The 17134-nt window shown below is 44.1% G+C and overlaps 1 protein-coding gene across 1 annotated transcript in view; it reads right to left on the bottom strand.

Annotated features, from left to right (window-relative positions):
• Positions 1–9562, bottom strand: part of LOC141133854 (NACHT, LRR and PYD domains-containing protein 3-like) — a 162596-nt gene extending 153034 nt beyond the window's left edge. The window contains exon 1 of the mRNA XM_073623437.1: positions 9448–9562. The gene's annotated coding sequence lies outside the window, so the exon portion shown is untranslated. The remainder of the gene's footprint in view (positions 1–9447) is intronic.
• Between the last annotated feature and the right edge of the window lie 7572 nt (positions 9563–17134).

Below are 17134 nucleotides of genomic sequence, written 5' to 3'. Positions count from 1 at the left end.
TCACCAACGAGGCAGGATGCCCTCCAGGGGCCAGCCTAAGGGCAGCACATTGACTGCATCACACCCCAAAGCTCCACATGTGCAGGGCGCTGCAGTCTCTGCGCGTTATTGAAAAAGTTCTTTGGTGTGGGCCTTTTTTGAGACGAGTGCATCAGATCGCACCACTGCTATTTGCAACATATGTCTCAAGCGTATCTCACGTGGCCAAAACATCTCCCGCTTGGGTACCACATGCTTGACCAGACATATGTTGACCTGCCATGCAGTTCATTGGCAAGCGTATCTAAAAGACCCACACCAAAGAACAAAGAGGACCTCTCTTTGCTCCTCATCAGCTGAGATTTCCAACCCCACTAGACCTTCAGTCCTCTCTGAGACCTGCACTGAGAGGAGTGAAGGTGTACAATTAGGTGTGTCACAGCCACGTACTTGTGGGCAATCTGATTTTGGTACACCGACGTCAGATTGTACCAGGCAAATTTCCCTGCCCCAGCTGCTGCACCGCCGAAAGAAGTTTGCTCCCAGCCATCCACATGCCCAGCGGTTGAATGCTAGCTTGGCAAAATTGCTAGCACTTCAACTGCTGCCTTTTCAGTTGGTAGACTCTGCCCCCTTCCGTGAGTTTGTGGAATGTGCGGTTCCTCAGTGGCAGGTACCCAAACGCCACTTTTTCTCACGGAAGGCGATTCTGGCTCTCTACCAGCATGTGGAAGGCAATGTCCATGCCTCGCTGGACAGGGCGGTCAGCGGTAAGGTGCATATTACCGCTGACTCATGGTCCAGCAGGCATGGACAGGGACGTTACCTAAGTTTCACGGCGCATTGGGTGACTCTGCTGGCAGCTGGGAAGGATGCAGGACAAGGTGCAGTAGTGTTGGAGGTTGTTCCGCCACCACGCCTCCAAAATGCTAATGATTGTGACACACCTCTCTCCTCCACCCCCTCCTCTTCTTCTTCCTCCATGGCCTCTTCCTCGGAACCAGCGGTGCTCCGTAGTCGTTCAAGGGGCTAGGCAAGTACGCAGGCCAAAAGATGCCATGCGGTGCTTGAGCTGGTGTGCTTGGGGGACAGGAGCCACACTGGGGCAGAGGTTCTGTCAGCTCTGCAGGGGCAGGTTCAGAGGTGGTTGACGCCACGCCAACTTAAGGCAGGAATGGTGGTTTGCGACAATGGCACCAACCTCCTCTCTGCCCTCCGACAGGGACAAATGACCCATGTGCCCTGTTTGGCTCACGTCCTTAACTTGGTGGTGCAGCGGTTCTTGGGCAGGTACCCGGGCTTACAGGATGTCCTGAGGCAGGCCAGGAAAGTCTGTGTGCATTTCCGCCGGTCATATAATGCCAGTGCTCGGCTGATGGACCTCCAAAAGGAGTTTAACCTGCCCAAGAACCGCCTAATCTGTGACATGCCCACCAGGTGGAACTCAACGTTGGCCATGCTGCAGCGGCTGCACACGCAGCAGAGGACCATCAATGAGTACCTGTGCGACTATGGCACCAGGACAGGGTCAGGGGAGCTTGTTTTTTTTTCCCCACGCCAGTGGGCCATGATCAGGGATCCATGCACTGTCCTGTCACCATTTGAGGAGGCCACGAGGATGGTGAGCAGTGACAGTGCATGCATCAGTGACACTGTCCCCCTTGTCCACCTGTTGGAGCACACGCTGCGTGGAATAATGGACAGGGCACTTGAGGCAGAACAGAGGCAGGAAGAGGAGGACTTCCTTAGCTCTCAAGGCCCCCTTTATCCAGACAGTGTTCCTGCGTGCCCGCTGATCACACAGGAAGAGGAGGAGGAGGAGGAAGATTGTGTCAGTATGGAGGTGGAGCCTGGCACTCAGCATCAGCAGCAGTCTTTAAGGGATCAGTCCCAAGAAACACATGGACTTGTACGTGGCTGGGAGGAGGTGGCTGCGGACCATGTCGTCCTCAGTGACCCAGAGGACTCCGGACCGAATGCCTCAGCAAACCTACGCTGCATGGCCTCCCTGATCCTGTAAAGCCTGCGTAAGGATCCTCGTATTCGTGGTATCAAGGAGAAGGACCAATACTGGCTGGCAACCCTCCTTGATCCACGTTACAAGGGTAAGGTTGCGGACCTTATCTTGCCATCGCAGAGGGAGCAGAGGATGAAACATCTTCGGGAGGCCTTGCAGAAAGGTCTGTGCAACGCGTTCCCAGAGACTGGGAGGTTACAAACTCCTGTTTCTGGACAACGTGTTGCTGAGGCTTCGGTCAGTCAAAGAAGGAGCGGTGGAGAAGGTGGCCGTCTGACCGATGCGTTCAGACAATTTTTTGGTCCGCAGCCCCAAGGTATGATCGGTTCCAGCAACCATCGCCAGCGTCTGTTTTACATGGTGCAGGAATACCTAGGGGCAAGATCAGACTTGGACACCTTTCCCACCGAAAATCCTCTGGGTTACTGGGTCTTGAGGATGGATCACTGGCCAGAGCTTGCACAGTATGCAATTGAGCTACTGGCCTGTCCTGCATCCAGCGTTCTTTCGGAACGCACATTCAGTGCTGCTGGAGGCGTGGTAACCGATCACAGGGTGCGTCTGTCCACTGACTCGGTCGATCGACTGACCTTCATAAAAATGAATCAGTCTTGGATCACCACCAGCTACCAAGCACCTGATGCTGATGTAACCGAATAATTTTTTTTGAAATCTCAGATCCCTTCAAAGACTGCCTATGCTGATGCTGAGTGACTATCCCTGAGTAATTATCCTCTTCCTCCTCAATCATCACGCTGATAGCTTGTAAGAACATTTTTGGTTCTGGGCGCCACCACCAGTGCCTAAGGCACAATTTTTCAGCCCCTGTTTAACAGGGGCGTGTAATTACAATTTTTGATGTAATACTTTGCAGCAGGGCTCGTTCCTGCATTCCAACTAGAGTGTCTGTGAGGGGTTGCAGTGTTGTGGCACCAGCACCAGTGCCTAAGGCCCATTTTTTCTGCCCCTGTTTAACAGGGGCGTGTAATTACAATTTTTGATGCAATACTTTGCAGTAGGGCTCGTTCCTGCGTTCCAACTAGAGTGTCTGTGAGGGGTTGCAGTGTTGTGGCACCAGCACCAATGCCTAAGGCCCATTTTTTCTGCCCCTGTTTAACAGGGGCGTGTAATTACAATTTTTGATGCAATACTTTGCAGCAGGGCTCGTCCCTGCGTTCCAACTAGAGTGTCTGTGAGGGGTTGCAGTGTTGTGGCACCAGCACCAGTGCCTAAGGCCCATTTTTTCTGCCCCTGTTTAACAGGGGCGTGTAATTACAATTTTTGATGCAATACTTTGCAGCAGGGCTCGTTCCTGCATTCCAACTAGAGTGTCTGTGAGGGGTTGCAGTGTTGTGGCACCAGCACCAGTGCCTAAGGCCCAATTTTTCAGCCCTTGTTTAACAGGGGCGTGTAATTACAATTTTTGATGCAATACTTTGCAGCAGGGCTCGTTCCTGCATTCCAACTAGAGTGTCTGTGAGGGGTTGCAGTGTTGTGGCACCAACACCAGTGCCTAAGGCCCAATTTTTCAGCTCCTGTTCAACAGGGGCACGTAATTACAATTCTTGATCTAATATTTCACAGCAGAGCCCTGTGAGGGCTTACAGTGTTGTGGCCACAGCAACACCTAAGGCCCAAATTTCTGCTGAGTATATAGGGCAGGACCCTACTTTCAAACAACTAACTTACAAACGACTCCTACTTGCAAACGGAAGGAGACAACAGGAAGTGAGAATAAATCTACCCCTAGGAAGGGAAATTCTCTCCTGTAAGAGTTAATATGGGAAAAACATTTCTCCTTTCCACTGATGCTTTCCAATCCATTGGGACAAAAAGTGAGGTGAAATCTTCTGAAGAGGAGGAAAGACAGCAAAACAAATGTCACAGGGGTGATAACCCTTCCCTATGTTTTCCAAAAAGCTTAAAAAAGATTTTTTGGCTGGAGCTAAACACGTTAAAAATGTACCCAAATCAAAAAGAGATTCTACTTAACAACAAACCTACAGCCTGTATACTGCTGTTCAGAGTATATAGGGCCTGATGGCCCCACACCTTTCCTTATTTTAATTTGGGTGCGGGGTTCCCCTTAATATCCATACAAGACCCAAAGGGCCTGGTAATGGACTGGGGGGTACCCATGCCGTTTGTCTCACTGATTTTCATCCATATTGCCAGGACCCGACATTACATTAAACCCGCAAGCAGTTTTAAATGAGATTTTTTCCTTTAAAAATTACATTTGGTGCAGGGACTGTTCTAAACACGGGAAACACGCGTCACTTTACAGGCATACTATAGACACCCCTCAGGTACGATATTTAAAGGAATATTTCACTTTTTTTACTTTAAGCATCATTAAAATCACTGCTCCCGAAAAAACTGCCGTTTTTAAAAGTTTTTTTTGCATTGATACATGTCCCCTGGGGTAGGACCCGGGTCCCCAAACCCTTTTCAGGACAATACCATGCAAATTAGCCTTTAAAATGAGCACTTTTGATTTCGAACGTTCGAGTCCCATAGACGTCAATGGGGTTCTAACGTTCGTGCAAACTTTCGGTCCGTTCGCAGGTTCTGGTGCGTACCGAACCGGGGGGGTGTTCGGCTCATCCCTACCTATCACTATTTCCTTCTGTCTATCCCTGTACCCAATACTCCTAACAGCCTCCGCTGGCGGAAATTGGCGGAAATTGGGCTCTTTTTGAGACAAAATTCTATCCTCTCATACATGCTCTTGTTTGTATATGGAATGAGTTGAATGTTCCCATTTAACAGTTCAGGTTTTAGATGATTTTATAACACTTGTGTTATGTCTGATTCTTCCTGTGAGTGCACGCCGATGTATTCAGCAACCAGAGGCCGGGTGGTCTGGCCGCCCATGGCACAGTCTGATCCCATATGGGGTGCTGGGGCGATGAGACGGCTGGCAGATAAGAAGTAGAGATAGCAGTATATTACACGTTGTTGCTCTAGGTATGTTGCTCTCGGTATACTTTACCACACCTGTGACAAAGTTGACTGTTCCATGCTTGTATCTGTGAAATCTCTTAATAATAGTTACTTCACTGTTCTATTCTCTGCACTATACCGCTGAGAGGGTGAACATTTGTCGCAATGTTATTCTTCTATACAATAAAAATTATTTTCAAAGGAATACAGTCCATTTCAGACCATGCACCAATATCCTTGACAGTAATTCAGATAACCCCTAAGGCTGACACAAACTCCTGGAGACTGAATGCTTAACTCCTGACAGATCCTGATCTTTTCTCTAAAATTACCGCAAAGCTTAGGGACTTCTTTAGACTAAATGAAACTCCAGAGGCAGACCCCTTAATGATTTGGGGGGTGCACAAATGCTCAATAAGGGGTGACTTGATGAGAATGGGTGCACACGGTAAAAGACAACAGGAGGCTGAATATAAAAGATTGACAGGCATAATCTGCGGACTGGAGACAAAACATAAACAGTCCCTGACAGAGACCTCAGCTACAGAACTACTAGAGGCAAGGAAAAAACTACAGCTAAGCCTAGAAACTAAAACAAAAACCCTTCTATTTTTTTTAAAAAAAGATCTACTATGAGGCAGGAGACAAATCGGGCAGGCTGCTGGCCCTGGGGGAGCCTACTACCTCCAAACACATAATGGGCATTAAAAGTAGAGATGGGACACTAGACGTTACAACAGAAGCCATAGCAAAGCATTTCCACACATACTACTCCAAACTGTACAGTTTACCTACACAACACAGACCTCCTGAGGTATCAGGGGATAGAGCTCAGACAATACAGGACTACTTAAGGGACAGCGGTCTCCCTAAACAATCAACGGCCGACAGAAGACGAGATCTCTTCCATGGAGATTCAACAGGCTATTAAAGCCTTAAAACCAGGGAAAAGCCCAGGTCCAGACAGCTACACTTCTATCTATTATAAGACTTTTATAAACATACTGACAGAACCATTTAAAAAATCCTTTAACTTTCTGGCTAACACTCGATCGGTACCCTCAGACTTTCTCACCGCACACATTACGGTTCTTCCCAAACCCAACAAGGACACCACAGAGTGCTCCAGCTACAGGCCTATTTCTTTACTGAACATGGACCTGAAGTTGCTAGCTAAAATCCTGGCTTCAAAAAATCCTGAACAAGTAGCCTTTATGCCAGGCAGGGAAGCAAAAGACAACATCATATAAGCACTCCTTCCCACACAAACATCACAATCCCGACACATGGAAAGTCTTCTCTTATCCACAGACGCGGAGAAGGCTTTTGACAGAGTCGCCTGGGACTTCATGTTCGCAACCTGAAATCACATGGGACTTAATCCTCACATGATGGCATGGATTACAGCACTATACCAAAGACCTTCAGCCAAAATAAAAATTAATGGAACCTTATCAGACAAAGTGGAGATACTGAATGGCACGAGGCAAAGCTGCCCCTTGTCCACGCTGCTATTCATTCTCTCCCTAGAACCATTCATTTGTACAGTAAAAAAGACAACTCGTGAGGCTTTTCTCTACATGACATTGTATACAAGACGACAGCATATGCAGATGACCTTCTATTCTTTGTGATAAAACCACACATCTCACTACCCAATCTTATGAAAGCCTTTGCCCATAATGGATTTGTCTCCAATCTCTAAATAAACCTATCAAAATCTAAGGCCATGAACATCAACCTGTCCGAGACTAATCTAGCCAGAACCCAAGAAAATTGCCCCTTCAAATGGATGGAATTGGCACTAAAATATCTTCGAATATAGCTGACCCCTAAATTGTCAATGACTTATGACGTGAACTTCCCACCTTTACTTCAAACGATAGAAAAGTATTTAAAACTTTGGAACGCAGGTTACTTCTCATGGTTTGGGAGGGCCGCCATTCTGAAAATGGTCATTTTGCCCAGGCTGCTATACCCTTTATGGGCGTTACCGATTAAAATACTTCAGAGGTTTATTTTAAAAATTACACACCATACTCCTGACCTTCTTATGGTCAAATAAAAAACCTAGGATCAAATTCGCACTTCTGACCACACCTAAGGAATTAGGAGGGATGGGACTTCCTGACTTCAGGAAATACTACATAGCGTCCCATTTAACAAGAATAGTGGACTGGAACTGCCACCGGGGAACTAAAGACTGTGCAGCCTTAGAGGATCTATTAAGCCCCTACCCCCTACTTTTTTCTACATGGAACCCGGGACTCCAAACATTAAAAAAAAATCCACTAATGGAAACCAAACTAAATATCTGCTTAGAAGTGGCAAAACACCCTACAGTGACCTCCCTACTGAGCCCCTAACACCACTAATGGACATTGCTGACTTTTCACCGGGATTGGGAACAATTTGCTACGCCGCCCTCCTAACAACAAATCCCTGAGCGGCAGGAGAATGTTTTCAAGATGGGAGATTCAAGGAATTTGTGACATTAAAAAGAGACAGCGGACTATCTAATTTACTGCTCTGGATAAACTTCCAACTATGCAGCTTCGTTGGTAGTACGACCAGACAGGGAAACTTTTCCAGACAGATCTTGAGAAGGTATGTGCTGAGGGCGCACAATTACACAAGGTGACTTTAGTCACCTACACGTGGCTGCAATATGCGAACCCCAATACTGAAGACAGATTCAGAGAGCATTGGTCCACTGCACTTAAGATGACTTTAATGGACAATCAATGGAAAAAGGCCTGCATTCTAGCACACAAGTGCTCTATCAGCACTAAGATACAAGAAACGTCTTATAAACTACTCACTGACTGGTATGTCATGTCAGAAAAACTACATTCCTGGTAATCTCAGACCTTAAGCATATGCTGGAGATGTGGGGAGCATACAGGTACACTTGTACACATCTGGTGGCACTGCCCTCACATGGCCCCATTTTGGTGCCAGGTCAGGGACCTGATTAAACTAATAACAGAAACCAAAACAGTATTACACATGCCTGTTGTCTTCTACACATCTCTAGCTACCCACTCAAACGCTACAAAAATTGCTAACCAAGCATTTGCTGAATGCAGCTAAGGTGCTGATCCCGACCCGCTGGAGAACCACACGAGTGCCCTCTATAGCGCACTGGTTGGCTTGGGTGTCAGAAATCTGTGAAATGGAAGACAATCTAGCCCAGGCTTTCGACACGGTGGACAGGTTTCATAAAACATGGTCACCCTGGTTTGAGTTTCGTTATTCTGAAACATACAATGATCTGCAGTCAGGCTGAACATTTATATCTCCTCACACATAAATTGCAAATAGCCACACCAACAGACATCTGATCAAACCAAGATAAATGTGTAATCCTACTTTCAGAGAAAATAGTTGAGTGTAATGAAGCAGAATAAGAGTGTAACCCACACATTTTCAAACATAACAATCAACTAACGAAACCTTCCCCAAAACTTCCCTAAACTTTACTCTTATGCCCCGTACACATGAGCGGAATTTCCGTCAGAAAAATCTTGGATGGTTTTTCCGACGGAATTCCGCTCAAGTTTGCCTTGCATACACACGGTCACACAAAAGTTCTCTGAACTTTCGACCGTCAAGACCGTGGTGACGTGCAACACTATGACAAGCCGGGAAAATGAAGTTCAATGCTTCTGAGCATGCGTCAAAATTGTTTCCGAGCATGTGTCGGAATTTTGCACATCAGAATTGCATACAAACGAATGGCTTTTTCCGTCTGAAAAATAGAGAACCTGCTCTCAATCTTTCCAATCAAGTCCGACGGCGCATACACACAGTTGCATTTTCCTACCAAAAGCTCAGATCAGACTTTTGCTGGCAGAATTTCCGATCGTGTGTACACGGCATTACTCAAATTCCTTTTCATCTCTATCTGTTCCATACTTTCTGTTAACTAACTTACACCTGTATAGAACTCCCTAAACGTAACATGAAGGGCGCGCCTGTATAGGTCCTCTTTCAACAACTTGTGTGTAAATCAGCCACAGGCTTTCACGATCCATAGAAATGTTAAGTGACTCGTAGATGTTTTGGTGCTTTTCTTCTGTATCTGAGTTGAATGTTAATGAAGCCAAGACTCTCAGACCTACGTTCACACTGATATACAATTAATATCCATACATGATTACTATGCATGACTGTAAACCTACCTCTGCTAATGTTGAAGTTAAATAAACTTAAACTGTTTAAAAAAAAAGGAATTAACGCGCTTCAATCATCCTGAAACCATAACAACCATGGTGCTGGGATGATTGGAGCACCAACACCAGGTGTTTGGAGTATCTTTATCTGCTGATTTATAAACTTTCTGGAATACACATATTTCTATTGTGGTGCAGTATCTGGGCCTGCTGTCCCTCCATCCCTCTTTCTTTCCTTCCTTCTCTCTCCTTCTCTCCCTATTTCTTTCTTTATTTCTCCCCCCATTCCTCGTTCATCTCAGACTCGAAAAGTCAGAAACAAATTCTTACCTCTGTGACACGCTCAGACGAATCTCGCAATGTTTCACTTCCTTATACAGTCTATTGTATATCTTCTCTCCCACACCCATAGCAATAAATCCTGTGTTTACTGAACTTTGCTCTCTGAGAGGGTTGTGTGCAAAGCTGGAGAATAAACTCGCCCTCTGAGCTCCTTCAGGACTCGTTTACAACACTCAGATGCAACCAGTATATCTTCAAATAGGCTCTTCATATTGACATACAGGAATGCAAATCAGTGCAAGAAAACTCTATCATTTCAAACTTTTTAACAATTTTGTATAACACTTGGTTGTTCAGCTTGAAGAGGTAGGCAGCTATTGAACTAAAACAAACATGTAAGTGTGGAGTCACTTTACTGACTAGTCTAAATTCAGACATCAGGCCACACATGACCTTGGAAAATAGAAAAATTCCCATCAGTAATGGGTCAATGTCAATGGGTTCCCCGCTGACAGCTGAATAAAAAAAAGTGTCAGCAAAAAAATTAAAGAAAAAAACGGTGTTGGGTCCCCCCCAGTCCATATGAGGCACTTTGTGTCTGGTATGAATTTTAAGGAGCCCTCATGCCAAAATTAAAAAAAAAAGTGTGCCCCCCCCAAAATTCATACCAGACCCTTATCCGATCATGCAGCCTGGCAGGTCAAGAAAGGGTGGGGGGAGCGCGAGCCCCCCTCCTGAACCATACTAGGCCACATGCCCTCAACAGGGGGCAGTGGGTGCTTTGGGACAGAGGGGACTCTGCCACCCCACCCTAAAGCACCTTGTCACCATGTTGATGGGGACAAGGGCCTCTTCCCGAAAACAACATTGGGCTGTGGTTGTCAGGGTCCCGCCGGACCCAAAAAATGAAAAACGCTCTCAACCCTTGGGAGACCTCCCACCGTATGCCTGCTCTGCGCTTTGACATTTCTTATATAAGCAAGGGGCAGGGCCACCTGGCTATGTCATGTGGTGGCACTGCCCCTTCTGACATCACGTCAGAGTGGGCATACGATGTGAGGTCTCCCAAGAGGCAAGAGGAGTTTTCATTTGTTTTCATTTTTCGGGTCCAGCGGGCATCGCGATTGACGATGGATTTACATCGAGGTACACATTTTCTTTTTGTCTCGTGTGGTTATTACTTTTTCACACTTTTTATTTTTTTAATAGCTGGGTGACAGCAATTGTAACCACAATTTATTTTACATGGGATTTGACTCATTTTTTTTTCTTTAGAAATGTCAGTTTTGCTGTAGCATGTTCTGTACATGCTACAGATGCGCCACTTTACAGGCATGTTAAGGGGACCCCCCACACACTATATTTAAAGGAAGTTTTCCTTTTTATTGTTGCAATTTTGCACTTTAACCATAATTAAAATCACTGCTCTTGAAAAAACTACATATACATACACACATACATATTTTTTTTAAATGTCTGATACATTATTATTATTATTATTATTTTTATTATAATACATGCTTTATATAGTGCCAGCAGTTTAGGCAGTGCTTTACAATTTAAATTTAGAGGGGGGACAGCACAATTACAGTACAGTACAATACAAAAGGTACAGGAGGGCCCTGCTCATAGAGCTTACATTCTAAAGGGAGGGGGGTGGTGGTACAAAAGGTAATAGATGCAGAGAATGATTTGACGGGGGTGGCTCGGGGACAGTTGTTAGGTGGGTGTGGGATAGGCTTCCCTGAATACGTGAGTTTTCAGGGATCTCATGTCTCATGATACATGTCCCCCAGGGCAGTACCCCCATACCCCTTTTATAGCCAATTACTTGCATACAATGCCTCGTACACACGTTCATATTATCGGATAATAAAAATTACTTTTGGATTGATTGTGAGTACACAGCTCTCGACAGCCGATCACGACAGTCCGTCCAACAAAATCCGAAAGGACAAACGTGAAAACTTTGCTCGGAAGATAGCCCATCGTACGACAATCGTTTAATCAGTACAGTATGCGTCCGCTAAAAATCGATAGACAAACACCACGCATGATCGGAAACACGAAAATAAACCGGAAGGAGATGGGAGTATGCAAACAATGTTCATACCGTGAAAATGCCCCAACATACAGAACAGAAACTCGCCTGTAGCCGATCACAATATTCCTCAACAATCAATGAACAGATAATATTATTGTAGTTAATTATTTATCAGCATGTTCCATGAAAATATGATATAATTATATTAATTATATAATGTTTTGAATGCACTTTAAGAAATTCTGCTGAATGTCAAGAAATCCAGTCATTTTTACCAAAAAAAAAAAGAATAAAGACAATAATAAAGTAAGCAGAGTTTTGTTAAATCAGATCATGTTTATTAAAGTGTTTCATATAAAAGGGAAAAATAGAAAACTCAGGGCTTCTACATGTGTCCAATATTTTATATAATAAACATTACATTTAAACGTATTACACGCAATTTAGTATTTGTCATTCATTAGTGTGTAAAGAACTAAAGTAAGCAAACTAAAGAAAGACCAATTTTTAATGCTAAAGAGACATATGGGAGTATTTCTGACAGTCCTGCAGCCATTGCTTGGACCAGTGATGTGCAGTATTGAGGCCGGTCAGCAGTGTGGCACGAGCGGTGTTAGGATTCACCGCCCCAAGCGGCTGATTGTTGTTCTTTCGGAGGAGTCAGTGACGTGGAGTAGTGAGGCCGGGCATTACGAGCGGTGTGAGGATTCACCGCGCCCCAAGCGGCTGATTGTTGTTCTTTCGGAGGAGTCAGTGATGTGGAGTAGTGAGGCCGGGCATTACGAGCGGTGTGAGGATTCACCGCGCCCCAAGCAGCTGATTGTTGTTCTTTCGGAGGAGTCAGTGACGTGGAGTAGTGAGGCCAGGCATTACGAGCGGTGTGAGGATTCACCGCGCCCCAAGCGGCTGATTGTTGTTCTTTCGGAGGAGTCAGTGACGTGGAGTAGTGAGGCCGGGCATTACGAGCGGTGTGAGGATTCACCGCGCCCCAAGCGGCTGATTGTTGTTCTTTCGGAGGAGTCAGTGATGTGGAGTAGTGAGGCCGGGCATTACGAGCGGTGTGAGGATTCACCGCGCCCCAAGCGGCTGATTGTTGTTCTTTCGGAGGAGTCAGTGACGTGGAGTAGTGAGGCCAGGCATTACGAGCGGTGTGAGGATTCACCGCGCCCCAAGCGGCTGATTGTTGTTCTTTCGGAGGAGTCAGTGACGTGGAGTAGTGAGGCCGGGCATTACGAGCGGTGTGAGGATTCACCGCGCCCCAAGCGGCTGATTGTTGTTCTTTTGGAGGAGCCAATGACATGGAGTAGTGAGGCCAGGCATTACGAGCGGTGTGAGGATTCACCGCACCCCAAGCGGCTGATTGTTGTTCTTTTGGAGGAGCCCATGACATGGAGTAGTGAGGCCGGGCATTACGAGCGGTGTGAGGATTCACCGCGCCCCAAGCGGCTAATTGTTGTTCTTTTGGAGGAGCCAATGACGTGGAGTAGTGAGGCCGGGCAGCAGTGTATTACGAGCGGTGTCAAGACTCACCGCGCCCCAAGTGGCTGATTTCTTTTTCATCCAGGCATTTACCATTCAGGTTCATGTGAGTGCATCCAGTATAGTGTAACTAGTTAATAGTAATTAGTTACTGTGCAATCATGTTTTTTTCTGCTTTTTTCACATGTTTATTGTTCCTGAATACACTCATCTGGAAATCCGCATAATATAGAGGAAATTGGGAGATCCCTGTGACTTGATTTATCTCATGCCTGAATATAAAGCAGACTATTTATAAAAGAAACGGTTTTTATAGACTATTATAAATGAGAACGGCTTTTAATAGACAGATAATATTGTACATTAGATATAATGATGATATTATTGTACATTGGATATAATGATGATATTATTGTACATTGGATGTAATGATGATAATATTGTACATTAGATGTAATGATGATATTATTGTACATTAGATGTAATGATGATAATATTGTACATTGGATGTAATAATGATATTATTGTACATTAGATATAATGATGATATTATTGTACATTAGATGTAATGATGATATTATTGTACATTAGATATAATGATGATAATATTGTACATTAGATATAATGATGATATTATTGTACATTCGATGTAATGATGATAATACTGTACATTGGATATAATGATGATATTATTGTACATTAGATATAATGATGATAATATTGTACATTAGATGTAATGATGATATTATTGTACATTAGATATAATGATGATATTATTGTACATTAGATATAATGATGATATTATTGTACATTAGGTCTCTAACACATGGACAAATGAAAGAGCCACTCAGACTTCAACAGGACACTTTCCATTAAACCGAGAAAAAGAGGAGAAAACGGATCTGATCCGGGCTTCCCTTTGGCGATGGACAGCCCTGACTACAAATAACCTGTACAGCTATTCTAAGTATGATGGAAAGAAGATGGATTCCCCCAATAAAGCAGAAGCAGCTGGCGAGGGACTACAACTGACAACTACCCTTCCAGTGTGATAAGGCACTCTACTATACTATGCAAAAAATAGGGTGTTTTGCTACAGGTGGATATTTGGCACACAAGGTCCCCAATATCATCTGCACCTGGATCCTGGTTTCAGACATCTAATTTGCGAATGGGTGTTATCACTGCAAAGAGCGAGTACTTCTTGTGAGGAGTCCTGTGGGCTGCATGAAGCACATAAGTAGTGACATTTTTCTATTTTTTTTTTTTAAGAGATAGGTTTTTTGCTTGTTATGCAATTTCCAAAGTAACTTGAATTCACCATTTTTAATGCTTTGTGAATATGCTCAGACACCATCCAAATCCACACTTTAAATGGCCTAGGTGCTATTTAGTTAAAAGTTTATAGTAAAAGCTCCCAATGTGATATGATGCCGCCACAGTAAGGATTACTGCCCAAACACACTACAAATAGTCTTGTTCCTGTAAGCAGTCATTGAAGTTAAAATGTCTATTGAAGAAAAATAAGCCATACCTCATTTACTCTCATCAAATTATAAAAGTGGAAAACAATATTTTCAAACATAATTTTAAACACTAAAAAAGATAACACATTTGCAATTTTGGTAGTGACCCCCCTAGCTGATTGTTGTCTATTTGTTTTAGTTAAGCTAAGAAAGTATTGGATACTTTTTGATTAATTTATTGTATATGTAGCGGTCACAATTGCTATATAAACTAATGTTATGTTATAGTTTACCATCTGGCGCCATCTAGCGACCAAAATATGGAAGGACTGCATCTTTATTTTTTATCATTTAAGAAGTTGACATGGAAGTGTTTTGTTTGTTTACATTTGGACATTAACTTGACCTACCCACAATGCCCATTAACTCCCATGAACATCAGGAGAACTGAACTGCATTGTGGGAAGTTTATAAAAGGGCTGAGCACGGCCATCTTAGGTCTCTTAGACACGCATGGCCAGCCTGGGAGGATCTGTGTGAGGTCTCCAGCGCAGCACGGCCTACCTCCACAGAAGGGCGATTCGAGCAGCAGTACTGCGACACACCAGTGAGCTGAGCTGACGATGGAGCGGGACTGGGAAGGAGCCAGAGGAGCCAGAGGAGCCATCTGAGAGTGTCGGAGTGTCTCGTTGTGTGGAGCGGAGCAGCGCAGCAGTGCCGGCCGGCTGGAGACAGAACCCTGTTCATCAGAACGGAATCTTCTGAAAACACTGTCCTGGTTGGGTGAGAGGGCTGTTGCCCAAAAGCTTCTTGATGCACTTTTACACATTTATCTGTACAATACAGAGTTGATGGGACCCATAGTTCTACAAGAAAAGTCAAGAGGGTTAGACTGAGCTAAGATTAGGCTTCTGGCCTGTACCTCATGGAGGATTCAGTACTGTGTCATTGGCATCAGAGATAGTTGCAGTGCTGCTGTACCAGAACTTTGATTATATATTTCAGCTTGCTTTGATCGGGAGTCATTAACCCTTGGATTACAAATTCACTTTATTCTTTGTTAGCATAAGAAAGAAGAAAAGAAGGACTGTCTAATAAAACACAAGGCTTTGTGTTTCTCTACCATATTGAGGTTATTGTGATATTAAATATGGGAGCTCCTTAAGTATTGCACTATACTTTATCATATTAATTTCTGATTTAGTTATAGTTACAAAGCGTGCATAGGATAGGATAGTGCCCATAGTGAGATCAAGTCACTCTGTCATTTATCCTATGTTCTTTAGCACATTAACAACAAGTTATTTCAAGCACTTTACATCTGTATAATATTTTTGTAAACTGAAGTCAGTTGATTGTCAGACTACGTTGGTCTGACAGTACAACTATGAAATAAAATATATAATGTAACAGCGCTCAGTCTATGTGTATAAAAGGATAATGTACAAATATATAAACACACATATGTGTGTATAATCGACCAATGAGAAATCACTTGATTAGGGTAAAAAGACAAGTGGAAACAATGTCCAGTAAAAATAGTCCAATGCTATGTAAAAGGAGCAAATTAAAGTCTATAGTTATGGTTCATCAATGCGCCTCTTGAGTATCAGGATTTATTGTAGTATAAAATTCGCATCAAAACACTTACATATAAACTGGTGAATGTAGACTTCCAAAAAGAACTCTTCCCGTTGTCGTCAACCATCCAGGTGTATGTTATGAAGGATAGAAGCCGGGCGGATGGCCGCGGACCTCCGCTCGGAGACGCCGGCTGTTGTGCGGTAGGCAGGGGAACACTTCCGCGTTCCAACAGGGTCACGTGGTCGGTGATGTCAATCGGGCAGTTCTAGTAGCTGGGATCCACTACGCGTTTCTGAGCATGCGCGAAGCTCACAACGGACATGCGCGCTCCTTTCTCAAGTGTCGAACGCGGAAGTGTTCCCCTGCCTACCGCACAACAGCCGGCGTCTCCGAGCGGAGGTCCGCGGCCATCCGCCCGGCTTCTATCCTTCATAACATACACCTGGATGGTTGACGACAACGGGAAGAGTTCTTTTTGGAAGTCTACATTCACCAGTTTATATGTAAGTGTTTTGATGCAAATTTTATACTACAATAAATCCTGATACTCAAGAGGCGCTTTCTTTTTGATTTTTTCATGACAGTACAACTATTGTAGTGTTTTACTTTAAAGCAATTATAGTAAACAAAGTTCTTATTTAAGTACAACTGTGTGAGGGTTGTTTTCCTTTGCATCATCAAAGAAGTGAAGGCCAAAGTAAAGACAAACAGGTATATTACATTGTGTACTGTGAATGTGCCTTTAAGGGTTTCTTTTGACCGCACACTATTACACCACAGCTGTGTCAGGGGGATTGAGAGAAATCAAAGGGGTAATTAAGCAGAGTACAGGCCCAATTAAAATATGTAAGGATGGCCAAATCACTATAAATCAGTCCATCCTAGAGGCCAGAAGACAAATTTAAGGTGCCAGGGGATATTTATTTCCATTCACATCAATTGAAAGGGTTCTAACAAATTCGGTGGCAGCTGTAGTTTTGCTCTGCTAGCTGTGTGCCTAATATCACCTCCTAATTGATTAATTGCGAGATTCTATCCACACCCAACACAGTATATAACAAGGCTTTCTTTACGGGGGAACACATAGAGGGGGCTGCACAGACAGGAATTCTTCCAAAGAAGTGGGGTTCTTTAAATAAGTGGCACTTCTGCTCTTTCACTT

The sequence above is a fragment of the Aquarana catesbeiana genome, linkage group LG03 (assembly GCF_042186555.1).
Source record: "Aquarana catesbeiana isolate 2022-GZ linkage group LG03, ASM4218655v1, whole genome shotgun sequence".
NCBI lineage: Eukaryota > Metazoa > Chordata > Amphibia > Anura > Ranidae > Aquarana > Aquarana catesbeiana.
This window is presented reverse-complemented; position numbering and strand designations above follow the sequence as displayed.